This window comes from Vombatus ursinus, unplaced genomic scaffold (genome assembly GCF_900497805.2).
Source record: "Vombatus ursinus unplaced genomic scaffold, bare-nosed wombat genome assembly UNPS02014784.1, whole genome shotgun sequence".
NCBI classification, from domain to species: Eukaryota; Metazoa; Chordata; class Mammalia; order Diprotodontia; family Vombatidae; genus Vombatus; species Vombatus ursinus.
Window position 1 is genome coordinate 16,834,493 of NW_020954562.1, and position 27,822 is coordinate 16,862,314.

Below are 27,822 nucleotides of genomic sequence, written 5' to 3' on the forward strand. Positions count from 1 at the left end.
GTGAAAAATTCTCTTTACATGTAATTGGAAAAAATAAAATACTATTAAAATATATTTTTTAAAATGTGGTTATCAGAACAATAATTTTCTAAGAAAGTTAAATGAAGCAAACAAAGACAAAGCATAAAAAGATGAAATCTAGCCACAAGCTACAGTATTTAGAGAGAAGGAAAAACACTTTTAAAAAGTTAACCTTTTACAGTGTCCAAGAAAAATCCAAACAGTATATAAAGTGAGGGTCTTTTTATCATCAAATGAGACAGCTGATTGGAAAGCAGTATAAAGAAAAGCCTCAGCTGTCATTCTAGGGAGGGATCCAATAAAGGACAGAGGATATTTCTTTTAGAAAAGTCAGGCTAAAGAGGGAATTGTGAATGGGAAAGAGTTGTTCCATAGATATGTGGATGAAAGTAATTGAAGATAAATAACGAGAAAGAAATGAAAGGCTGGAAAACAAGGATATTGAAGAGAGAGGTGAAGTTGTATCAGATGAAGTCAGGAAATTGAGGTGAGGAAAATGAAGATTATAGGTGATAAACTTTTAAAAAAAAAGGTAATAGGAACACAGGAGGGTGGTGAATGGAGAGAGGGAGGGAAAAAAAAAAGCAAAGCAAACACACCAAAAGCCATGTATTTATTGTCTAAAATTTAGTGCTTTTTCTAGAGGAAGGCCAAAATAGTGGAGAAATGGTCTAATTACACTGAGTCTTAGGATAGTGAATATTTTAAATGGCGATTGCTTGAGATTAAGTGACCAAGTTCACTCATCTCCTAAATGCCAGAACTGGGTTTAAAACCCACTTTCCCTAACTCCAAATCCAGGAGATTTTCCATTGTTCTCTTTGGCTTCTCTTTACCTGTTTGATCTTGAACAAGGAATTTTGCCCTCAGGGATCCAGTAGGCTGGTGGAGCAGTGATCAGGAAGACCTGAGTTCAAATCTAGCCTCAGACATTTCTTAGCTGTGTGACCCTGGGCAAGTCATTTAAACTCCATTTGCTTCAGTTTCCTCAACCATAAAATCGAGATGATAATAATAGAATAGTAGTTGTGAGGATCAAATGAGATAGTATTTGTAAGGTGCTTGTCACAGTGCCTAGCACATCTTAGGGACTTAATGCTTATTTTCTTCTTTATTTTCCTCATCCATAAAATGAAGGGGTCGGACTATATTATCTTTAAATTTCGTCTAGCTCTCAATGCTATGATCCTACTTCTCTTGCAGTTCTAAAAAAAGATAAGGCCTAGTTCCCCCATGAAGACCTATAGGTGAAACACTTTTAAACCTATGGTTTTAATCATGGTAAATCTTTGTTTGTTATTTTAATAGCCACATATTTCCCTAGAATTCCCTGGAATTTCTAGTTGAAAAATAAAAAAAAAGAAGGCCTAAAGAGAAGGGGAAAGGAAAAAGGGAATAAACATTTGATACATTACCAGACATTGTGCTAAGTGCTTTAAACAAATGTATGGGCTGCTTTCAGAGCAAGGAATAGATAAGGGAAAGGCCCATGTCCCATTCCCAAATTCTGAAGGTAGTAACAGAAACCCAGTTCTACGAGGGCAGGCCATGGCAGGCAGAAACTAGTAAAAGCTGCCATCCAGCTAAGGATGGAGGTTACTGGTGGAAGGAAGAAAGGATTAGCACTGAGAGAACAGGAGAGAAAGAGCCCTGTGGTGCCAGGCCATGTGCACAGCCCTGGAATGTTTCTGTACAGAAGCATAATTCTGGAGTCTGTGTCTGATGTAGGTGGTGATGCTAAATATATGCATATGGTGAATTGAGAGTAATTGTATGGTACAGAACCAAGAAATCAGACCAAATGAGGTCCTATAGAACGTCCCAAAAATCACAGTGCAGTTTTAAGTATGTTTTTTAAAAAATTAAAAAAATAAAAGGGCTGGATAAGTATAAATTATTGTTATTTAATTAAGTATCTAAGGATTATTATTTAAGTATAAAGCACTTAACACAGCAGCCTGGCATATAGTAAGTACTATATAAATGTTAGCTATTAGTTATTATTGTTTTTAGTAGAACAGGAACCTGACTCCCATGGGTTTGGGTACAGGTATGTCAGGCAGTCAATAAACATTAAAGTGACTATTATGTGCTAGGCACTGTGCTGAGACCTGGTGTGTGAGAGTGTGACTAAGTGGTAGTGGGCTTGTTGATTCTCTCTCTGTTTATATGAAAGCAGGAAGATCTTTCCACTTAGGAAAAGAACAGAGTGAGGGCAGAGCAAGGTGAGGAATTGCCTTGTTGGGGATTATCTGTATAGGTAAGAAAAGTGTACGGGGCGGGGAAGGAAATAAGCATTTCTCTAGTGCCTACTATGTGCCAGACACTAGGCTGAGTGCTTTTTACAAATATTATCTCATTTGATCCTCACAACAATCCTGGGAGGTAGACGCTATTATGATCCCCTTGAGGAAACTGAGGTGAATGAAGGCTAAGTGACTAGCCCAGGGACATACAGTTAGTGTCTGAGGCCAGATTTGAGTTCAGGTCTGCCTGACTCCAGGTCAAGAATTCTATCCACTATATTATCAACTTCAAGAGAAGCAGAGAGAAAGGAAAGAGAAATATTTGCAAGGCGGAAGGAGAGAAGCAAGGGGAATGGGTCTATGTTTCAAGCAAGCTGTCTTTTCCATTTGTGAAATGGACAAAGTCATTCTACTCTACAGAATAATTATTGTCATTGTGATCCTATACTAGCAAAATTATCTGCCAGAAGATAAGTTATCACCATTGGATGTAGGAGTCATTCAGTGTCTTTGTTCAGATCAGAATCAGTATCTTTGTTTGATTAGAATTATAGGAAGATGCAAGGAGGGGATATATGTTTATATATGCTACAGAACCAGCCCCAGTGAAAGAATTAGGTCTAACCGAGAAAATGTGTTTGTTTTAAACAGTCAAAAGCAGAATTTAACTTACTTGAGAGCAGGGATTTATTTTTGTTTGTATTTCCGATACCCAGAGAGGATACAAATCATAGTCGACACAGAGCTGGCCTCTGAGCCAGGAAGACCTATGTTCAAGTCCCAATACGGGCTGTGTGAACCTGGGTAAATCACTTTAATTCTCAGTACTCTAGTCAATTCTCTAAGACCATGAGTTATGCTGGTAGAGGGAGTGTCCTCACTGTTTCAATGAAATCACAAATCTAGTCCCTATCTCTATCCTGTCCTCAGTGCCTGGCAGACAGCAGGCACTTAAAAAATGTTTTTGAATTGATTAAATTATTTTAGAGATCAATAACCCTATAGTGTCTGTGCCATGGAACAGAATCAGTTTGATGAACAATTTAAGGATAAAGTAACAATTTATGTATTAGATATCTGCTTGTATTTTCCATGGGATCATAAATTCAGTGCTGAAAGGAACGTCAGAGGCGTTCTTAATTTTCTTATTTTTAGAGATGGTGAAACAAGGCTTAGGAAGGTGAAGTCTTTGCCCAAGGTTGCTTAGGTGGTATCCATGTAATGAAAAATACTGACATTTATAAAATGCTTTAAGGCTTCCAGGGCATTTTAGGGATTTAGAGCTGAATGGGATCTGAGAGGTCATCAGTACAATCTCTTAATTTAAAGATAAGAAAACCGGTCAAGAGAGGGTTAAGTGACTTGCCCTAGGTCACACAAGGTGTTATCCATGTAATGATAAGAGCTGACAATTATTTATGCAAGGTTTACAACATTTTTATATACTTCACATCATTGAGTTTCACAATGACCTTACAAAGTAAGCACTAGTCTTAACCTCATTTTTATTAAGGAGGAAATTGAAGCTCACAGAGATTAAGTGACTTGTCCAGGGTAAAATGGGATGATATTTGCTAACTTTTTCCCAATGTAGCTTCTCCCCCTCACTCCAGCATGGTCTAGACCCAGGGTCCTCCTCCTTGCCTCCTTTGACAGGAATTAGCTTTCTGCAAAAGGAGACAAAGCCCTACAGGAACTGATTGGCCTTGGCTTCCCCAACACAGCTTCCTGGCTACCTAAAGGCATAGAAAGTCATAGCCGTAGGGAGTCAGATTTCTAAGACCAGAGGAATCACCATGGCTTTCATATCATCCAGCCCTGAAAACCAGATGTTTCCACGTGGAATAAGGGGGAGAGGCATCTGGAAAAGGTTAGTATCGCTGGATCCGTATTGTTGAAGGTTAACCTTCTGTTAACTCTTCTATGACTTTTAAGTGCCTCATTTTGTCCCAAGATTGAATCTGAACTAAGAGAATGCTGGCATTAGAATCACTACAACGGAGTATGTATGTATGTATGTATGTATGTATGTATGTGTATGTATATATGTGTATGTGTGTATATATGTATGTATGTGTATATATAAATATATATTATCTGAGATGAGATTTGAACTTAGCTCTTCCAAATTCAAAATTCACTGATCTTACTGACTCTTGCGAACCAAGAGTGAAAGAAAAGACGCTTGAGGCAGGTGAGACCCCTTCACCACCACCATCACCATCATCACGCTAGATTTATACAATGCTTTAAGGTTTGCAAAGTATTTTTAAAATGTAATCTCATTTTATCCTCATAACAACTCTGTGAGGTAGATGCTATTTTTACCCCCATTTTATAAATGAGAAAACAATGGCAGATAGCAGTTAAGTAACTCTCCCAGGATCACACAGCTAATAAGTATCTGAGGCAGGATTTGAATTGAAGTCTTCCTGATTCTAACTCTAGCACAGTGGCCTAGATTATTAAATTGCATTCTTGAAAGAGAGATAGAAGAGATATGTAACCTGAGGAGCACCCAATAGTCTATGCAGAACCTGGGAGAAGGACTCCCATAGTCTCCATAAACATTCCCAGACTTTCAAAGTACTAGCCTTAGAAGCTTTGTCCTCAGCACCAAGAGACAATCTTAGTGCTATGTGCTATGAACAAAAAGTCTTGTATATGTATTTCAGGAAGTATGTGTTGCCATAATAATTTGAGGATAGGGTTATAATAAAATTATACTATACATGGAGCTAGTTGGCATGTCCTATCCTTACTAGTTGGATAATGTATACCTTCCACCATACCTTCTTCAGATGTCAACTTATTTCCAAGCATGCAATCCACATCATCTTCAGAAGATTCTCCCTCTCTGCAGGAGAGTCCCAAGTTTCATTCCCAGCCCTCTTCTGTGAGGTCTCTAGTGACTCATTTCCAGGTATTTTTTTCCCCAAATTCATTTCTCTAGGGTTGGTAGTAGGTGGCACAGTTGTGCCCCAACAGACGCTCTCTGTCTTTCTGAAATGTCTGCAAGAACCTCACATCTTCTTAAATCCTTCCTATGAAAGCTTTGTCCTCAGCACGAAGAGGCAATTCTAGTAGAAACGGTCCTTCCCGGGGGTTAGATTCAAGTGCTTCATGTGGCAATTCTACACTTGTAACTTCTTTCTCATGTGCATCATTTTCTTTTGACATTGCTACCATGTTGGTGCAGGCCCTCGTTATGACACACCTGGACTATTGCCATTGCCTTTGGGTTGGTTTCTCTGCCTCAAGTTTCCCCCCACTCCAGTCCACTCTCTACTCGGCTATCAAAGTGGTCTTCCTAAAGCACAGGTCTGATGATGTTACCCTCCCATGCAACAAAACTGCAGTGGCTCCCTATTAGCTCCAGGATCAAATGTACAATCTCTGTGTGGCTTTTATACCCTTTCATAACCTAGCCCCTTCCTACCTTTTCAATCTCCTTATACCTTACTCACCTCCACATACTCAACTCTGGTGTCCTTGCCGTTTCTCACACGTGACCCTCCTTCTCCCAACTTTTTGCATTTCCAAAGACTGTCTGTCATTCCTAGAATAAGCTCCCCTCTCATCTTTGTCTCCTGGCTTCCCTGGCTCTCAGCTAAAATCCCGTATTATTCGTGGAATCCCGCTAGGGCACCCGTCATTAGGGAAGGCATGGAATGAATACTGGATTGGATAACCTGATGACAGCAGAGCAGAAATTCTACCTCTGATACTGATTAAGTTGTGGGCCTATGGCTGAGTTACCTAACCTCTCTAGGTCTCAATTATTTTTTAATCTGTAAAATGGGGATAATATTCTTTGGATGATTTTTCTCATAGGACTCAAAATAGAACATATATTTAATGGGATTTGCAAAACTTAGAAAACTACATACAAAAGTTAGTTATGATTACTGATCACAAATCTATGAATTTTCTCATTCTCCCAAGAGAATACAGTTTAAAATAATAAATACAAATTATTCAAACCTTTACGAGATTTTTCAAATATTTTCTGTCAATTTATCCTTAGCAAAATGGTAAGATTGGCAATAAAGGTTTTCTTTTTCTTTTTCTTTTAAATGTCTCTTCTTTCTCCTCCACATTGGAAACATTTGAAATAAAGAGTGAAGGGAGTCTTTTAATTAGTGCAGATTTGCAGAAAGCAGAGCTTGTAGAAAGTCTCATTTTTAAATAAACTTTTGATTTGATTTTGAACAGCAGCACCATTTCAGGTTTGGGCTGACATGTTTGTTTGACAGTTAATTCAGAGAAAATTAAATACACTTCCATGCTTACTAAAATTCACTGGAAGGTGGTAAATTATTCTTTGTCTTCCCTTAAGTGGAGTTTACTTCTGTATTTCATACTGGGCATAATTTGAATCATCTTAGGACCAACAGCAAATGGGCTAATATTCTTGTTGATGTAGTAAGTAAACTTAGTTCATTCAGGGTCTAAATTATTTACAGTGAATTGGAGGCCCCTCTCCAGTCTTCTTTGAATGTTTGGGCAATTTGATCCAGGAAGAAGTCCAAGAATCCTACAGATCGAGAAGTCATAGAGTATAAGAAACCAGGTTGCGATGCCATGTGGCTTGAGTTCAGAGACTTGCATGACTCCCCACAGCGCCCCTATCTTGCTGGCAAGTGCCATTCATAAGGTTTTTTTTTTTCCCCTTCTAGATTTCTTGAGTTTTTTACCACCCAGAGCTCCTGCAGAAGAAGGTCAGGGGTTTTCTTTCCTTTCTTTTGCTTTCTGATAAAAAAGGGCATTATTCTCTTTGATGTTTCTTTTTAAAATTAAAATTTTATTGATATTTTGTAAAGGTAAATTTATTGATACTATTGCCATGTGAAGCACTTGAATCTAACCCCTGTGAAGGACTATTTAAATTATTCCACTCCACCTAAGTAAGTGATAAAATGATTCACTCTGGCACCTTAGCTGGGTGGGAATTCTTCCCCAGTGAATCAAATCAATGATGGTATTCCAAATAATTATGAAAAGGTCTTGATAAATATAGGCATCTCTGATGAGTCGTTAGGTGAGATAGAGTGGCATTGCATAAGAAGAAGGTTCAGATTGACTGAAGAAACATGGTCACTCCTCATGAGATTTCCTATAGTATAACACCCCAGGACAAAAATGAAAGAGTAATTCTAGTGAATGGTGAATGAGGAGAGTATGTCTCCCTGAGAAGGGTTTTCTTGTTGGGAGGAGGCAGAAAGAGAAGGAGATACTTTGGACTCAGTCTTAGTCTCCTTCCATCCATCTTTGGTGAAGCCCTTGCTTGGATAGAGGAACTTCAGATTTCCTGGAGATTTCCCATCAGTGTCCTAGCCATCCCTGAACAGGTAGTAGCAGTGTCTACATTGGTGTCAAGGATAGGTCAAGCACAGAATAGTAACTCTACACCATGCTTAAGGGAAACTTTACAATAACAGGGGAAAAAAGACTTCCAGGGTTTTTAGGAACCAGGAGATAGGAATTATCCCTTTACCAAACATACTCTCTAAGCCTGAGCCCACATTCCCCTTTTTGTACTGGTGGAGGAGTGTGTCACAGAATCTGAGGGGAAGAAAGAGGAGAAAGACATTTTATAACAATTGTTCTTACAACACTAGTATGGTAAACAACCCTAATTGACTGACTAATTGATAATCAGTTCACAAATATGATAGTAAGCACAGAGGTAGGGATTATGATATTAGAAATATAAACTCCAATCCTTTAGGTTACAGTTCTCAAGGTGTCTGTAGCAGAGTCAAGCCCAGGGGACCCAACTCATTAATAACTGGGAGTTGCCTCAGAGATTTACTTTTTACATTACTTAAATTGTACAGAGGATAGAGTGTTGGGCTTGGAGTCATAAAGACCTCATTTAATATTCTGCCTCTGATACTTACTGTCTGAGCAAGCCACCTAACTTCTCAGATCTAGTTATCTCATGTATCAAATGAGGGAATTGAACTCAGTGGCCTTGAAAATCCCTTTCAGAAAGCTCTAAATCTACCATCCTATAATCCTTTCCCTACTACTTCCAGTAAACAATCTTTATTAGAAAGAATTACAAAGAAGGAGGAAAAAACAAACCAGCAAAACTAACCAACATATCTCCCCCTTCAACATCTGACATTATACATAATGTTGCACATTTATAGACCACTACCTTTGTAAAGCAGTATAGGAAAGTGCCTTCCCATATCTCATCTTTGAAAGTCAATTCTCAGCATTCAGTTTCAATTATTTTGTGATCTTTTCATTTAAATTGGTGTAGTCATTGTCTATATTGTTTTCTTGGTCCTGCTTTCTTCATTTTTCGTATGTCTTCCTGTGCTCCATCATTCCTTAGAATGCTTTGATACATTACATTTGTGTACTACCTCTTCTTTAGATATTTCCCAGTCAAAGAGCATTTCTGTTTTGTTTTTTGCTACTACAAAACATGCTCCTCTAAATATGTTGGTAATTACGGAACCCATATTTTTGTCACTCATAGTCCTTGAGGTATATGCCTAGAAGTAAGAGAATGTATATTGTAGCCAAGCCCTAGGGACCCAACTCAATAGAGAACTAGGGGGGTAGGAACAGTTGTCTCAGACCCTGGATTACATTTTTTTTAGAAATATTCCACTTCACTCAGGGTCAAAGCATATGAATATTTTATACATTTTCTTAACAGAATTCCAAATTACTCTCCAGAATGGTTCATATAGCTCACAACTCACAAGGATTATAGTTCCTGACTTTCTGCAACACTCCAACATTTTTTATCCCCATCTTTTGCCATCTTTGTCAATTTGTTGAATAAAACATTGGGATTGTTTTCATCTGGTTTCTCTCCTTGTTTATGACTTGATCATTATTTTATGTAGTATTTGTTGCAATATTTTTTTGGGTGAGGCAATCAGAGATATTTGATAGAAAACCTCCCCCCACCCAGTAGATCACTTCACTCCTTATCATAGTTGCATTAATTTTGTTCATGCAAAAACTTTTAAGTTTTATGCAATCAAAATCATTTTGTGTTTCATAATTGTCTCTGTCTCTTGCTAGTTTGGTTAAGAATTCACCCCCTAGCCATAGCTGTGATAGGTAGTTGGTCTAATGCTTTTCTGTTTATGGAATGAGCTTTAGTATTCAGTTTATGTATTTAATATTAGATTATTATGATATGTGGCATCAGTTGTTGCTCTTAACTCAAATTCTGACAGAGTATTTTCCATTTTATTCAGCATTTTTTTCAAATAGAGAGTTATTTTTAGGTATTTTATATTTTGGAGTTTATTGAATATTGGTTTATTGATTTCAATTATTTCTCAACCTTCCTTTCCATTGACCTACTTTTTTTTTTAGCCAGTACTAAATCATTTTAGAAGATTACTTCTTTTTAATAGACTTTGAGGTCTAGAAGTTCTATTCTCAATTTATTTCTACTTTTTCATTATTTCCCTTGACATTCTAGATCTTGTATCTGTTTCTACACATTAATTTTGTTATCATTTCATTGAACTATAAATATTCTCTTGGTAGTTTGATTAGTATAGTGCTAAATCTGCAATTTGATTTCAGTAGTAGTGTGAATTTTATTATAGTGTTAGGGCTTAGGTACAAGTATGACATATTCCTCTAATTATTTCTTTCTTTAAGGAGAATTTTGTTATTTCATATGTACAGGCACTCAGTGTACTTTGGTAGATTGTCCTTAGTTATATATTTCAAGATACTTTGAATGTGACATATTTCTATTTTTTCTCTTGGATTTTTTTGTATTATTATATCAAAATGCTAATTATTTTGTGGCCTTATTTGTTTGCTGAAGTCATTGCCTCACTTAGTTTCTTTGCTGATTGCCCATGGTTTTCCAAATAAACCATAATGTCTCCAGCAAATAAGTATAGTTTTGTTTCTTCTTATTCTATCATTATACATTTAATTTCTTTTTCTTGATTTATTGCTATTGCTAATATTTTTAGAAATAAGTCAAATAACAGTGAGGAATCCTTGCTTTTCTCTTATATTTATTGAAAATCTTCTAGTATTTCCTCATTGCATATGGTGCTAGCTTATGTTTATAGATGAATGTATGTTTGATTGTATTTTTTTAAGATCCTTCTAGGTCTATGCTTCATATGGCTTCTTTCTTTCTTTCTCTTTCTTTTCTTCCTTTCTCCCCTCACTTCCCTTCTCCCACAAATGTTTATTTTTTCCTTCTGTTTTAGCTGATCTACTTGAAACAAATTTGAATAGCAAGATTTTCTTAGCTGGTTTCATTTTTGATGGTGAATTGCTAATTCCCCCTACACTAGTACTGAAATCAGGCTTTTTCAGCCTAGAGCTTTACCAGCACCCTCAGAATCTGGGTCCTCACACTATTTACTACAAGATTTCACAGCCCAGATTAACTCTGTCTTTCATTCTCAACCTATTTCTATTATAATCCTCTTCTACCTCTTTATTTATTGGCAAAGCTTAACTTATCTATGCTTCCTAGTGCTACTCATCACTGATCACATTTCTTTCATTTCCAAAAGGGTTCCAATAATTTCCTCGCATATTAAAAGTCATTGGCACATGCTTGGTTTCCTTCTCCCTGAAGGTTGATTCTTTTGTGATGTTTTCACAATCTATAAGAGTGTGATACATTGGAAAGAATACTGAATATATATTTGGAAGACCCTGAACTCCAATCCTTATTCTGCCATTATCTTTGCAACCTTGAGCAAGTCATTTGATCTCTTTCAGCCTCAGTTTTCTCATGTGTAAAATTAGGGAAGTGATTTAGAGCACATCTAAGGTACCTGATAGCTACAAATCAATAATTCTATTAATACATTTATGACTGGATGGGCAGAATCAATATATTCTCATTCTTTCCCCTCACCTTTTATCCCTGGTAATTAGTCAAATTTACTCATTGAAGAACTGTCTAAAAGGGTGTATTTTACATTTTAACATTTGAGTCATGGAACACTATTAGTCTCTGAAAGAAAAGGAAAATGACTATCAATCACTCAGAGGGCAAAGAAAAGGCACCTGACAGGTGTGAGCAGACTGTAACACATTATGAACAAGGATTTTTTTGAAAAAGTAAAGGATATTATCAAATACATCTATGAGTAAAAAATAAAATGGTCTGCTCATACGGTGAGAATGAATGACAGCCAATGGACAACTTCATTGTGCTTCACTGCCATCTCCATGATGTCAGGAGAAATCGAGGAAGATGCCCAGAATGATGGATGGATCCATTGTGGCAAATTTATAGGCAGATATGAACCAAAGTAGCAGAGCATAGGCAGGCATGGATGGGTGATAATCTGAATCACTATGGGAAATATCATTATCATTGAGATCATAGATCCACTTGAGTATTTAAGGGACACACAATTTCACATGGGATGGCTCTCTCTTCTGTGTGTGTGTGTGTGTGTGTGTGTGTGTGTGTGTGCGTGTGTGGCTGTTTTGGTAGACAAGTCAAATATTTAATCTGCATCTATTCCTCAGGGCTAGAAGTACAAAGCAGTAGTGAGTTTGGGTAGCTATGCAATGCCTCTAATCTACATTGACCAATGATTCAAGTAGTTCAGAAACAAGAGCAATAACAAAAAGGAATTCTTCTTTCCAAAGATAATTATAAAAATCTACTACTTCATTCAGTGTGATGAAGAGCTGTCCATCATTCACTGAAAAAGACATTATTTTATCTAAGCACAGTGATATTAGCTCCTATTTATATAGTACTCAGAAGCTTACAAAGCAACTGCTTTGTCACAACCCTGCAACATAGGCAAAGAATTAGTATCCTTAGTTTTCAGTGAGGAAATTACGAATCAAAGGTGTTTTTGGTTAAGCAAGGTCCTAGGCACTGCTAAATGGCGAAACTAGGATGTGAACCCAGTTTTCTGACTTTCCATGACACCATTTGATATTGATGAAGGGACAATTTTCCCAAATTAAGCAGTTAATTTGGCCAATGAAGATAGGACTTTAAGATAATTTGCTCTATTGACTGAATTAGTTTACCTATGTTCACTAATCAGACAATTGCCCAACATTACTTTTGCTTTCATCTGATACATTCAGTACTCTGGGATTTAAAACAAAGGAAAACAAATTGGCATTCAGAATCCCAAATAATTTACAATCCATGAGACTAGCACAAAGTTGTTAAGGTTGACAAGATCCCTCAAAGTGAGGATATTTTGCAAAGGATTCCTTTTCTCTTCTCAAAAAAAGTAAATTTATCTATTTTTTGGATTTTTTTTGATTGGCCTTATATAATTATTATTCTCTCCTCAGCCTTCTTTGAGGGCCATAAGGAACTGTTTATTTAGGCAGGTTTCTTTGGCTTCTAGATTATAGGTATGATTGACTGGCTGTGATTTTAGCTGGGTTTCTCTTCAATGATTATTCTCAAATCACAGTATTGGGTTTTGTACTTCCTTTCCTAGTCTGTTGTGCAGTGAAGAGAGATCTAAATTGTTTCTTCATGTTTATGAATTCCTAATGTGTCTTAACATTCAGTACACTAAACTGGAAAATGTCAAGTACTATTTTAAACCTTTCCTGACCTTTTGTAGATGCATATTTGCACCTATTTCTCATCTGGACCTATTCTCTTAGGGTCACTTTGCACTTCATGGTCCCAAATAGTTTTACAGAGACAGCAAAATTAACATTCCTAATAATAATGTCCCTTCCCCCTCTTAAACCATTGATGGCAGCCAGAAAACTTGTAATGGTTCCCCACATTCTTTGGGAAAAAAATGAATTCAAAATTAGTCTTTAATGTGTTGGGAGAGGTAGGGTTATGGAGTTAGTTTGGAAATGGTAGGTGAAGAAACATTTTATGTAGGGATGTCTTTGGGTCAGAATTCCTTTTAACAGGTTGATCCCAGGATGTTTCTATTTTCATCCCTTAGAAAGAAAAGTAATATTTATATTGTGACCAATATGTTGTACATGGGCCAGATTGGAATGATGTCTTTTTAGGATAATTTGTAATATATTAGTATATTAACATATTTTAATAAAATGTAATATATAATATAGTATAATATAATGACATGTTCTCTACCTACTCTTCTGAGGATAATTGTAATCTACAGAGCTCATGTGGAAACAGAATATATTTCAGGCAAATGGTTCACAATAAACAGGTCCCAGGATAATCTAGGGTTTCAAGCTCTAGATATAAAGACTAATGATGTGTTGACATGGGATGGCTAAGTGGGTGGTGCATACTATTTATGATAAGTACAGGAGATGTTGAAAATTTATTTTCCTTTTTAGAAATATTGAACTTTTCATCAAACTATACCTAGTACTCATCTTGACATGGGCAGATATTGAAGTCAAAATTGTTTCCTGCCTCCCATCCCTTGAAGCTTATCAAAGGTAATGAAGAAGAACAACATGGATAAACAATGACAGAAATAGAGATTTGAACTCAGATCTTTTAATTACATGGCCAATACTGTTGTTGTTGCTGTTGTTATTGACTATGTGACACTGTGGATAGAGTGCTAGGCCTGGAGTCAGGAAGACTCATCCTCCTAAGTTCAAATCCAGCCTTAGATTAGACATTTACTAGCTGTGTGACCCTGGGCAAGTCACTTAACCCTGTGTCCCTCAGTTCCTCATCTCTAAAGTGAGCTAGAGAGGGAAATGGCAAACCACTCCAATATTTTTGCCAAGAAAATCCCAAATGGGGTCACAAAGACTGAGACGCAGCTGAAAGAGACTGAACAACGACACGTGTTCTATCGCTTGATGTATGCATTTCTGTTTGAGCTCCGCCATGGAAGGCAAAGCCTCCATTTTTTGCTCCTTTATTGTCTGTCTCCTAGGGCAATGTTCTGCACACATTAGGTGTTTGGTATTCCATCCAACAAATGTTATTAAGCACCTACTGTGTGTGAGTTGCTACTGAAAAGTTCTGGGGATATAAAGGCAAGAAGAAGAAAGAGTGCCTTCCCTTAAAGTGCATACATGTCATTATATTTTGGTTATTTTCCCTTTTATTCTTGTTTTGTTTTTGGCTAGGCGATGGGGTTAAGTGACTTGCCCAGGGTTACACAGTTAGTAAGTGTTATGTATTTGAGGCAGGATTTGAATTCAGGTCCTCCTGAATCCAGGGCCGGTGCTCTTATCCACTGCACCACCTAGCTGCCCCTTTTCCCTTTTATTCTTAGAGTCAGTTGGTGGCACAGGAAATAGAGTACTAGGTCTGGAGTTAGGAAGACCTGAGCTCTACTCTGCCCTCAGATGCTTACTGGCTCGGTGACACTGACACAGCACCTACTTCCCTGAGTTGTTGTGAGAATCAAATGAGATGATATTTGTAAAGAGCTTAGCACAGAGCCTGGCACATAATAGGTACTACATTTATGTTTTCCCCATTTTTAAAATAGGGAATGTCTTTTTAAACTTATTTGCACTTAGGTTTATTAATTCAGGTAGTCATTTTCCTAAGAAGTATTTCTCTATCATAACATTCATATCGTTTTAGAAAGTTCCTCCCACGGATATGGCAGCAGCTATGAAGTTGACAGGGAGATGATACATAGGAGTGTGTCATGGTGCTTCTTGATTGGAGTCAAAGCCAGGCTGCTCTGTAATGGGCCTCACAGTAAGGCTCTGCTGCCAGAGGATGCTCAGAGTTCTGGCAAACTCAGTCGCCGTATGGATCTTATCACTGGTAAAGAAAGTAAACAAAGCAAGGAAACAAGAGGGGTGGAAGCAGAAACTGCTCCCGTGGAAGTCATGCAATCATCACTCTGATTTTTAGAAGCCAGAGATCTAGTCATGAGCTAGCATCTTATATGAGAGCTCCTACATTTCTGGTTATTCTAATATGATTGTGCATTTAGATGCAATAATAATAAAATAATTTGCACAGCTCTTTAAGGTTTGCAAAGCACTTTATTATATATGTTGCCTCCTTTCATCCTCACAACCCAATGAAGGAGGTGTTTTTATCATCCTTGTTTTACAGATGAGGAAACTGAAGCTGAGATACTCAGACTTGTCCAGTGCAATGCATTTGGGAAGTATCTTAGGCACAATTTGAAATCCAGACTCCAAGTCCAATACTATCCCTTGTTAAAAAAAAGTCGGGGGGTATATAGTGTAGAGTCTTGATCCAGTAACTGGAGCTGAAACAAGGAACCATAACATAGTGTTGGGGGGGAGTAAGGAAGGTGGGGGGGCACAAATAGGCCGAGGAAAAATAGTTCAACTATAGGTACAGTTGTGTTGGAGAGAGGTGGCCCATTCCTTCCTCACTGGTTAGTTCATGACCTTGCTCTATCACCCTCTTCTAGGGTCTGCCTTCCCCCAGTCACCATTTGGGCATGGGATTGTGGGTTATTCGAAGGCATGGTGGCTTACCAACCACTTTGGGGAAAAAAATCATCTTTCCAAAGGAATGTCCAAATGATTTTAGTGCCTGGAGCAAAGCTGTGGGTGTCCCACCAGAATTATGGCTCTGACAGGGACATAAAGTAGCTCTGAAAGTCATTTTAATTCTCATAAGACTGATAAGAGGCTTAATTTTTCCATTCCTATGCAGACTACCCCTCTCCAGATCACAGAAATGGTCTTCATCTGCCCTTTGGTGAGAAGGATGAAGTTCAGGCAATCAAGCTCTCTTTATTTCGAGAGTACCACAGCTCATATGGACTCTACAGGTGTATTTATGGAGTGGGGAGAAGGAGGGGAGAGAAAGGGGAAAGTAGTAGTGCAGCCCTAATTGGCATATGGCAGGGAGGACAGGACCTCAGGCAAACCAATTAATTCCCAAGGCTTCATGGTGAGCAGGCATATGTTTATATTCCTAGCTGTCCCACAGAGAGCTCTGTAAAATAATTGATGTAGAAAGATAATGGCATCAAGAAGTTTTAATTTCCCTGAAGGCTGCTAAACACCTCCTGTAAACATAATGCACTATGTCTCACTGGTTATATTTTTCAGGACATTTGTGAAACCGTGACTTATATGTGACTACAGCTGTGCTTCAGCCACCAGTTTTTGTCATCTAGGTTCAAAGTATGTCTTGTGTTTTAAAAGGAACTACTTGACTCCACCTTAAAATCCAAATCCCTCTGACTTTCATTAAATGGCCAATAATAGCCCCAGCCCAAGCCTTTGGCTCATTGTTTAACTTTTCATGTCTTAGAATGAGTGTAAATAGCAATTGTTTGTCTCTCTGGCCAGAAACACTGAGGGTCTTCCCCTCCCAGACTGATATCTTTGGGATGGTAAATTGAGCCATCTTTAGTCTCCGCTCTTCCCCAGCCCCAAGTCATTGAATGGTCCTCAGACAAACTGAGACCCTGGAAAGACCTCAATTACTGATCCTGGGTCATCACCAGTTGTCTTGGCCTTTGTGTCGCCACTGAACTTCCATGACTCTGGTGATGACTTCGGACAACTCTGACCCACTCACATTCAATTCATCTGCAAGTCATTGGTCTTCTTCAAGAATGAAGGACAAACAACAGCAAATCTTGTCATTTAAAGTTTCTTGAAGGAAAGTCTTTAAAACAACCAGCATTATTATCCAGCATTGAACTTAGTAGGTACTAGGTAAATACTTGTTGAACCAAATCATTGGCTAATATTTTCTTCAAATTATATTTACTCCTCAGACAACGAAATTTGCATGGGTGTGGGAGGAAATTATTAAATTATTTTTCTTTCTTTCTTTATTAGGTAACCTAAAGGATAGCTTGGATAAGACTCACAGGATTTGGAAGAATGGATGGATTGCAATCTGAATCACTGGAGGTGTCCAAACTGATGAGATCACAGATCTTTTTGAATGCTTGACTTAATTATTTATTATCAGTTTGGTCTATGGAGAAACCTACTATCTATGCCCTTAGGCAATAAAACGGAAGTGTTTCATTGCCAGCTGTGGTCTTGAGAAAATTTACCTCATGTCCTGGAATTCAATTCAATTTTGCCCCCAGTAACTAGGGCAAGTAAGGCACTATGCTGAGTACTGGGGATGTGGAGACATTAGGAGTTATGAACACTTAACTGGTCTTATTTCAGGAAGTCATCCAGGCTGGAGCGAAAGTTCATCTATAAGCGAAGATGAAGGAGCATTATGAGTGATTACCATTTCTTTTCCCTTCTCCTGAGACATCAATCATTGAGAAAAGCTAGAGAAAAACAAGCAGAAGCTTCTCTTAATGCTTTTATCTTTTAAATATCATGGGGAAAATGGTTTTAAATGTGTTAAAAGAACTCTAGTAACACTGGATTTTTAGATACTCTAAAACATTTACTGTTTATTATTTTGACAGTTACTTTTTTCATTGAGTCAACTAATTTCTTTAGATCATAAGCCCCTTGAGGGCAGACATTATCTTCTGCAGGTATTTTAACTCCCAAAGTAATGGACAAAACATTTATTGTCTTTCATGCTTTATGACAAAAAACACTGCAAATTTTGTTTTGTGGTTAGAGCTTTCACTTTCTACAGAGATGAAGTTCCTCTTGTTCTAGTAAGCATTAAGCAGCAAGAAGAAAATAATTTAATTATTGAAAATATTTTAGTAGATAAGTATGGTATTATTATTATTTCTTAATATTTTTGTACAGTATCAGGCACCCAACTTACTGATGTCTACAAACATATTTAGCTGTTTTTTATTAAGTTGCACTAAATTTCAGAGAAATCATTTCTTATTAAATTATGAGCTATGTACTTGCTGAGCTCAGTAAAGTCATTTGAAAGAGATACTGTTGAATCATGAGATGACCATTCAAGGAGTCTGTCCTACTCATATCCTAAAATAATTAATAGATAGCTCTGAATTCTGTCTCAGAGGAGACATGATGCTACATCTGAGATACAAATTAAGATACAGACTTAGAAAAAGATGCTAAGACTTAAAGTGTATGTACCTTTACGTCAAATCATTTGAAAAGAAACTTGTTGATTTCATAGCCTCACAGTAAGTGGTAGAAATGGTGGTCAGTGAGTCATCTATTCTTTATAGATAGATTGTTATTGTTGTTGTCATCATTGTTTGTCCTTTGTTCTGGAAGAGAACCATGATATCAGGAGGTGATGCCATGACATGCAAGTGAATTAGATGGGGAGAGCTGTGCAAAGTCACCAGCCTCACCTTCTCCTCTGGGTTGACTGGTGAGATATAGATTAGGATGGCAGGAGATGGCCCTGGATGCAGTGAGAGGCCATGGCCTTTTTAAGCTAAGGTCTTTAACAGGTCTCAGTTTGACTAAGACAGTGCCCATTCAGTGATTAAGGCTAGGAAAGAAATAAGGCAGAGAATGGCTTCTTTTACCTACTCAAAAAAAATCAATCCGGGAGGAAAAGACCTTCAGGGTTTCTGACCAAAACAGAAATAATTGATTTGGAATGATATTTTTATACGATATTTTCATTTTTATAGAAAAGAAAAACAAAAGAAAAAAAGCGCCATTTAAAAAACATTATTTTTAGTGTAACTCAAAATATATCTATAATAAAATTTGAATATAGTTGAATATAATAATGACACTTTGCATTTGTATAACACTTTGCAACTTGGAAGATATTTTCACATTAAATATCTCATTTGAACCTTTCCAGCTGAACTGCAGCTGACCCCAGAATACAGATTTGTTTTTTCTCCTTATCCTAGCCTATCTCCTTGTGAAGAAAAATGTGCTACACTCTGCACTCAGAGTTCATCAATTTTTTTTCCTGCATGTTGGTACCATTTTTCATAATGAGCCCTTTGGAATTGTGATGGGTGACTGTATAGATCAGAGTAGCTAAATTGATCATCATTACAATATTGCTGTTATTGTATACAATGTTCTCCCAGTTTTGCTCACTTCACTGCATCAGTTCATAAAAGTCTTCCCAGATTTTTCTGAAACTATCCTGCTCATCATCTCGTATAGCACAATAGTATTCCATAACAATCATATACCACAAATTGTTCAGCCATTCCTCAAGTGACAGGCATTCCTCTAATTTCCGATTCTTTGCCAACATAAAAAAGCTGCTATAAATATTTTGTACATATAGGTCCTTTTCCTTCTTTTTTAATCTCTTTGAGATACAGATCTAGTAGTGGTATTTCTGGGTCAAAGGGTATACAGAGTTTTATAGCCCTTTGGGCATAGTTCTAAATCATTCTCCATAATGTGTGGATCAGTTTACAACTCCACCAACATTGCATCAGTGCACCTATTTCTACACTTCTCTTCCAGTATCAGGACATCTAGGTAGCACAGTGGATAGAGTGCCAGGCTTGGAGTCAGGAAGACTCATCCTCCTGAGTTCAAATCCAGCCTCAGATGCTTACTAGCTGTGTGACCATGGGAAAGTCACTTATTTATGTTTGCCTCAGTTTTCTCATCTGTAAACTGAGCTGGAGAAGGAAATGGCAAATAGTATCCTCATCAAGAAAGCCCCAAATGAGGTCACAGAGAATCTGGCACAACTAAGCAACTAGATAACAATAGCAACGTCCTCTATTATTTGTCATTGTCCTCTTCGGTCATGCTAGCCAATCTAATGGGTAAGATTGTACCTCAGAGTCATTTTAATTTGAATTTCTCTAATTATTAGTCATTTAGAGCATTTTTATCATATTACCACTATAGCTTTGATTTCTTCTTTTGAAAATTGTCTCTTGATATTCCGTGACCATTTATCAATCAGGGAATAAATCCTATTTCTATAAATTTGTCTCAGTTCCCTATATAATTGAGAAATGGTGCCTTCATCAGAGAAACTTGCTATAAATCCCCCCACAAGTTTCCCAGCAGGATTTTTTCCATTGACTCAACTACTGTATTTTGAGCCTGGTGTGCTCAATTGGTCTGTTATAATAGCCTCTTGGATTTCTTCGCCTCTAGTCCTTCCCCTTCTCAGTCCATTCTTCACAGCACTGCCAAAATTATTCTCATTCACAGGTCTACCTGTGTTAACCCTTGGTCAAAAACCTCCACTGGCTCACCGTTGATAACCAAGTAATAACAGACTCCTTAGTTTAGGGTTCAAGGTCTCCCTTTTGGCTTTAACTGATCTTTTAATTTTTATTTCATAATATTCCCTTTCATATACTCTTTATTTCATCAGACTACTTGCTAATTTTACCTTGGTTTTTTCCTCCCTCTATGCCTTGCATATATTGTCACCTATTCTTAGAATGGACTCTACTCAAATCTCTCTCTTGAACTCCTTCCCTTCTTTCAAAGTCCTATTCAGGTGTCATCTCCTCCATGAAACCTTCTCTGATTCCCTTCATCTCCAAGTCATATCTCCTTTGCAGAATCTTTCATTCTACTCTCTACAAAGAAGGTACTACATCATAACTTATGCCTCTTGGTAGCTCTTCAACCTACTCCTCATTATCTTAAAAGATCCTTGAAAGGATACAGTGGCACACCAAACCTTACATCGGAAGGGTTTAATGAACTTAATTTATGTTTGTTGAATTGAAAAGAAACTTTAATTTTTCTAAGGGTCAGTCCACCAACTTAGTGACTCTCTTTGAGAAAGAATCATACTAAGAGGCCCAGTGGGTAGAGCACTGGCCCTGGATTCATGAGGACCTGAGTACAAACCCTGCCTCAGACACAACACTTACTAGCTGTGTGACCCTGGGCAAGTCACTTAACCCCATTGCCTAGCCAAAAAAAAAAAGAGAGAGAGAGAGAAAGAATCATGGATGAGTATGAGGTCTCCGTTGTGGAGCCTTAGGCCACAGTCATTATGAATACTCAACTCTTCCTAACACAGTGGTGCCAGAATCCACCTTGCTACCTTTGTCATTTGCATAGTAGAGATGGTTTGAATAGTGCCTCTCGGAGTTGGATTGGGACCATACTCCTTTACGTTCCTTTTCCAAATGCTATAGACATACAGAATTTAGGACTTGAAAATTACTTTGACTGTATGTCTCTGCCTTACTGAAACTAATATATCATATGTCCCTCCTTGTTGTTTCTTGCTATCAAAAGGTCTATTGGGGTAGTGATAAGGAAACTGAAAGAACGAGAACAATTCCATTCCTGGGGCTGAAGTCAGGTCTGAATTGGGAGTAAAAAATCATGTGAACCAAGAAGCCAGGTTAAGTTGGTAAAGTGATTTCCAAAGAGCCCTGAGATCCTAGGGCTAAGAAAAACACCAGTTGCTGGGCAGAAGTGTAGAGCAAGGGATGTCTCCCTAAGATTAAGAAGTCAGAGTTCAGAGAGTGCCATGGAATTGACTTTTTCTCTGATTCAAGCTGTCCTCAAACTGGTTTTTTTTTTAATTGTGAGAGTGTATTCCCAGTCTCCAGTCAATACCATCATTGTCATGGGTGGACCCCACAAGTGACTCTTTTGATTCAGTAACCCAATTGGCTGTGGGTACATATTATTCACTATTTCTTTTTCCCAGGTGACATTTGTCCAACTGATTTGTGGTAGAAGATCTGATCCTTGCTAATGGGAATTTAAGAGATTTGATCTATACTAAATAGGAAGTCATAGCTCAATTCCCTTCAGAGCAACTATCTTCACACTGTACTCAAAAAAGAAATCCCCTAAATAAAACCTGACAATTTGCTGTCAGGATTTAAAAAAAAAAGTTCTGGAAATGTTGATTTCAGTCTAATTTATTTCGATTTTATAACCACCTATTTCTCTCTAGGTTTTAGTCACAAAGGAGATGATTCATATGAGGTCAATTCTATTACTTCAAAAACATAACACTGGAGATGTTACTTGGCTCCCCCTCAGGGATTCTGAGATTGGATCTGATATATTGCCACTGATTAGCTTTGTGAGAAGCAACTATTTATTTAATTTCTCTGTGCTTATTCCCCCTTCTGACCCCTAACAAGGAGGATGATTCATTGACTTACCCCTTAAGAAGGAGGTGTGGATTAACTAATTACTGTATAAGCATTTTGGGAAATAAAAGTTAGACTATCATACTTATTCCTTTGAAATTAATTTGTTATTTTCCATCTGCACAAGTTATGGGAACAATACAGGCATTGTGGAATGACCAGCATTTGCAGCATGTACATGGAAAAGTTGTCAAAAAATTATTAATGGTTTCCACTATCTTCTCTAACACATAGTTGTCACTTTTAAAAGTAAACATGCAGGTAGCATGTTCTAGCATTTCTATGATTTACAATTGCTTCCCTCTTCAAGGCAAATTACCTTTTTTTTTAAGATGGTGGAGGCCACTGCCCACAATATGAAATATTGCTTAGCCTCCTGGCTTTAATTCATAACCATTTCCAATAAAAAAAAAAGAAAAGGAAAGTATTTTGGGAGTCGAAGTCCATTGTATTTGCTTTGGTCACCTCAAGACAAAATAAACAATGTGATTAGTCCAAATGTCTTATCTTTTTAATGGACTTGTATTTTCAGGCAGAGCTGCATCCTGGCTGGCCTGTGCCACGGTGATTTTTTATGGTGTCATCAGAGTCCCATGCATTATGCATTACTGGAAAATGTCAATTTCTCTGACTATCCAGAAGGCAATTTCATGTTCAGACATTAATTCAAAATAAAAGAATGCCTCTGAAAGCTGTTCCCAGCATGGTCTCTTATACAAAGTGAAGAATACTGAAGACAAGAATAAAGGAGATGCAAAAGAGCATGCAAAGTTGACTTTATCTGGATTGCCACTCAGTGTCCATCCTCACATTCATTTTCATGTGACCTTTATTTATTGAATTGGTAAGCTAATTTAACATTTACTGGCTTGCCTTGACAAGGAAATTTCATTTCACAGGATTCAGATGAGACTTGCTAGGTAGAGCTTTCTTTGGGACATTCTTTCTATGTGGAACTTTTGTATTGACAAATTAATTGATTCATACAGCTTTCTGATCAAGTACATGCCATGGGAGATACCAAGATATAATGTAAATTGTCCAAACTCATTACAAGACAGTAGCTGAGCATAGAATAATAGACTTAAACCTGGTAGTGACCTTAGAGACCTAGAAAGGTTGAGTGCCTTAACAAAGATCACGTGGGTTGTTTAAACAGGCAAATAAAACAACAGGATGCCAGCTCCAGGCCTTTACAGCAAGGTAACATTATTAAGCGGCAAGGCTAGGATTTGAACCCAAGTCGTCTGAATCCTGACATAATACTTTGTCCTCTGCGGTATATTGCCTTGTTTTTGGGTTTGTTGGTAGCCACAAAAGTGATCTCTAATTTAGTGGCACTGTGTAATGTATGCTGGATCTGAAGTTATGAATACCTGAGTTCAAGTTCTGCCTTAACACTTACTAGCTATGGGATGTGAGCAAGGCACTCAACCTTTATCTTTTCTGCGTCTTCATCTGCAAAATAGGGATAATAATTGTACCTACTCATACTTCCTAAGGGTTGTTATGAGGATCAAATGAGATAGTATTTGTAAAACTCTTCGCAGACTTCATATCCTGATTAATTCAGAAAACACTAAACTAACTTGGGGTGCTTCTCCTATTTGGAGCTGCACGGGCAAGATAAATAGAGATAATAATAGAAATGCTAGCTGTTATATTTTATTATTGTTCTGAAAAAGACCCCATTGACATCTGATTATGGTTCAGTGAAAATTTTCTCCACTCTATTTTCTCCTACTACGCATATTCCATGGCTATATATACTCTTTGGATGTATGTATATATGTATGTACTCTTCTGATACCAACAGGCAACGAGTTTCTCTTGTGACACAGAGGAGGGAGCTCTGCAAATGTCTTTGGAGAGCCTATCAGCCCAATACAATGAGCCTTGGATTGCTACATTGCGTTAAAAGAAGCCCTGGAGTTATCGAATTGCTGCAGTGACTGCCTTCCCCTTTTCTGCTCCTAAACCCATCCTAACCGTCCCTAGGTAATCAATGAATACAGTCTAATTAACAGAGTTCATGCACTTTCCTTAAAGTTTATCATGGAAGGCCTTAGGCCAAGCAAAGAATCTGTCTCCTACCATTCTCATCTCTTCAACTTAGCTTTGGATCTTTCTAAGCCAATTGATTCCCCTTAAAGATGTTTGAGATGTTTATTATGTTCTCAGGCCACCAAGAATCTACAATCACAGCCCCACCCCAATCTGAAAGACCGAGAATAAGAGTGAGTCAACCAATCCCTCCTTGTTTATCTAACAAGCTCCAGGGAGATTCTTAAGAATATAATCATGGTCATTCCAGGCTTAGATCACTCTTTCATTGTTAAAGAATTGTAGAAAGTCAGAATTGAGAAGGACCTTAGGGATCATTCAGTCAATCCTTTTATTTTACAATTGATGAAACTGATGACCAGAGAAATGAGTAAATATAAGTCCTAGGCCAGTTCTCTTTCCATTTACACCATATGATTCTTTGAGTCTTTTAGGGGTGAAGGTATGAGTATGGGTGGCTGAGTGGAGGAAATGAGGGAAAGTTGTAAGGGTATGCTGGAGCCAGCTCAAAGTGTCAGAGTGATTATTAAATTTTCAATCGGTGCAAATACACCTCAGAAATCAGCAAGCATTACAAATGAGAACTCCGTTTATAGAACTTTAGATTCTAGACTTAAAAAAGTGACAGAGAAAATGTTAATAATTCAAATTCAAATTAAAAGTGTACCTATGAACTTTTCTTTTTTGTAGAGCTGGTTGTTAAACATTTACTAGCACACCCCTAGCAAGATGCCACACTTTTCTTAAGGAAATGCTTTCTCATTAGAAGACTTAGTTGTTAAAAGTCTGCTTTCTTATACAGGGTATCCCAAGGTATCTTAGCACAGTTTTAAGCTTTAATAGCTTAATACTTTTGGGACATCCTATATAATCTTTGCCCTAAACTTTCTTTGTTGTTACTTAAATCTATCACTCCATGGAGATGCCGGTGAATGATCCTAATTCTGAAATCTTAATATGATTGTTGGAATATAAAGGTGGGCAAAATTTTAAGAGGTCACAGAATTGATCCTCCTGCCTCTAAGCAGATATAATCCATTCAAGATGGACAGGAGTCTATTCTGTTTTACAAGAATTCTAGGAAAAGTACCAGCTGGAAATTCTAACTTATGGAAGAAATTATAGCAGAGAAGGAAAACTACTGACAGATACCATGATGTGATAAAAACAAATCTAATATATTCTTTAACTCTAGGATTGGGTCCTCACAGCCTTCTATTCAATATTCTAAATAAATGTCCCTTTAAGAAGATCTGACGTTTATAAAGCACTGTAACACGCACAGAGGGTTTTTACACATGGAGCGGGGCACTGCAGCCTCCTTGATAGGATATTGAGCAGCTGGCATGGCTTCATTTGCCAGTTTGCCTCCAGAGTCTCAAAAAGCCTGGAGGGCCAGCAGATGGAGGGTGGTCATCCCAGAACACACAAGTTTCGAAGGTGAAAGACAAGGACCAAGAGGGAGTTAATGGTGCCTGAAACTGCACTTGTCCCGTGTCACTGCAGACACTAGATTTAAGATAGTCTGTCATATGGATGGATTCAGTAGACCATTTTTATCTGGACCCTATTTCAATGTTGGGAGTGCAAAGACACACAGAAGCCGAGCAAAGTTTCAGGTTGTGGGATGATTTGTTTTTTGCTTGTACTGCGAAAAAAAAGGAGGGACATCCTAAGTTTCTTTGATGTTTTCCGAACTAGCCAGAAGATGCCCAGATGTAGCAGTTGGAATTTTACTGGAAGCCAGGACAAGTATGGCTACACACCACTCCCTTAGCATTCTGTGATGGACCTCAGCAGAGCAGTCAGACTTGGGGTAGGAGTGGGGAGGTAGGAACATGGATGTCTACCAAAATAGGGTTTTTCTGTTTGGGGGTTCAGAGTTTGGGATGAATGATATTCCAGTTTGTGATGCATGTAGCTTTTCCTTTGACATTAACATCTTTATATTTTATCATTTTTATTAAATGCTTTTATAAAGTAAACAATTGGATAAAGGTGAGTTAATGAGGCTCAGCTCAATAGGATGGAAGAACCCAGTCATTTGTTTGGTATGTGTGCATAGAGATACGGACACACACACACATACACACACACACACACACACACACACACACACCCGAGACAGACATGCTACTTGACACTACCCATTTAGCATCAGAACTAAATGGAGGTTGTATTTTTAGTGGGCAAGACACTCCAAGAAAGAAAAAAGTCCTCTGCATCCCTGAGCATATCAAATTTCTTCCTTGGGGCTATGGCAAGGATACTTGGAATTAGATCCCCTGGCCCTGTTTCAATATATTAGACTTTAAACCCCTTGGAGGCAAAGAAATCACATTGGTATCTTCTTTGGCCCTCAGCACAGTGCATTATACAGAACAGACAGTTAATAAATGTTTATAGAATGAATGAGGGATAAATAGAGCCAAGTACATAGTTAGAACCAATCCAAGGCAAGAAGAGCTGAATAATTTCTAATGAAAAATACGTAAACTTGAAAATATTTTGGAAAGCATCTGGTTATTTTTAGAAAACATTCAAAAAGTAGAATTATCTATCCTTCAGCTGAATAGACAGAATCCCATCTTTGAAAAAGGCTAGTCAGGAATAATACCCATTCTGCAGCTCGGAAGTTCAGGGCCATTGAATCTTCTACACCTACAGTATCAGCCATGCTTCCAATTTCATCAGTGAAAGCATATCCCTGCAAGTTGTATCCTTAGAGCACTTCAGTGACAAACGTTACATTTCAGATTGGCTTATTTTATAACACCAGTCATTTGAAGTAACGTCCAAAGGAACACTGAAGAGGAAAGCAATTGGATTGGGTGTTGGGTGGTTGTTCTTGTTGGTTTTTTAAGTGTAGTGAGCGAAGATGATCAAATATTTCCCTGGATTGGCCCAATGACTGTTTATTTGGCCAGGTGGCCATACTTGAAATTTTACCAAAGAGGTGAAGCAATAGCAACAGGCTTTCTGCTTCTACTTCTAACCTCTCCCTCTGTTTTATTTATTTATTTATAGATAAATATACATATTGTTTTTTGGGTAGGCAATGGGGTTAAATGACTTGCCCAGGGTCACACAGCTAGGAGGTGTTGTGTCTAAGGCCAGATTTGAACTCAGGTCCTCCTGAATCCAGGGTCAGTGGTCTGTGCTCTGTTTTATTTAAAGGAAGAATCTGTGGTGAATTTTTCTGAGAATAATCCCCTGATCCAAATAAGCCTTTGAGAATAATCCTGTGATCTATCTAAAGGATATTCTAATATAGGCTAGAATAGTCAGTCCATCAGCTAATAAGCATTTATTAAGTACCTAATACGTGCTAGGCCCTATACTAAATACTGGAGGTGTAAAGAAAGGCAAAAAAAAAAATAGGCCATGCTCTCATCTCAGAATCTAATGGAGGAGATCTTATGTATAAACAAGATATATACAGGATAAATTAGAGATAATTGACAAAGGGAAGGCACTAACCTTCAGGCAGCTAAATCTAATAAGGTGGAATTCAATAGAAATAAATGTAAAATTTCACACTTAATGTTCCAAAAACATCAAATCAACACTACAAGTAAAAGTATACATGTTTTGGGGCAGCTAGGTGGTGCAGTGGATAG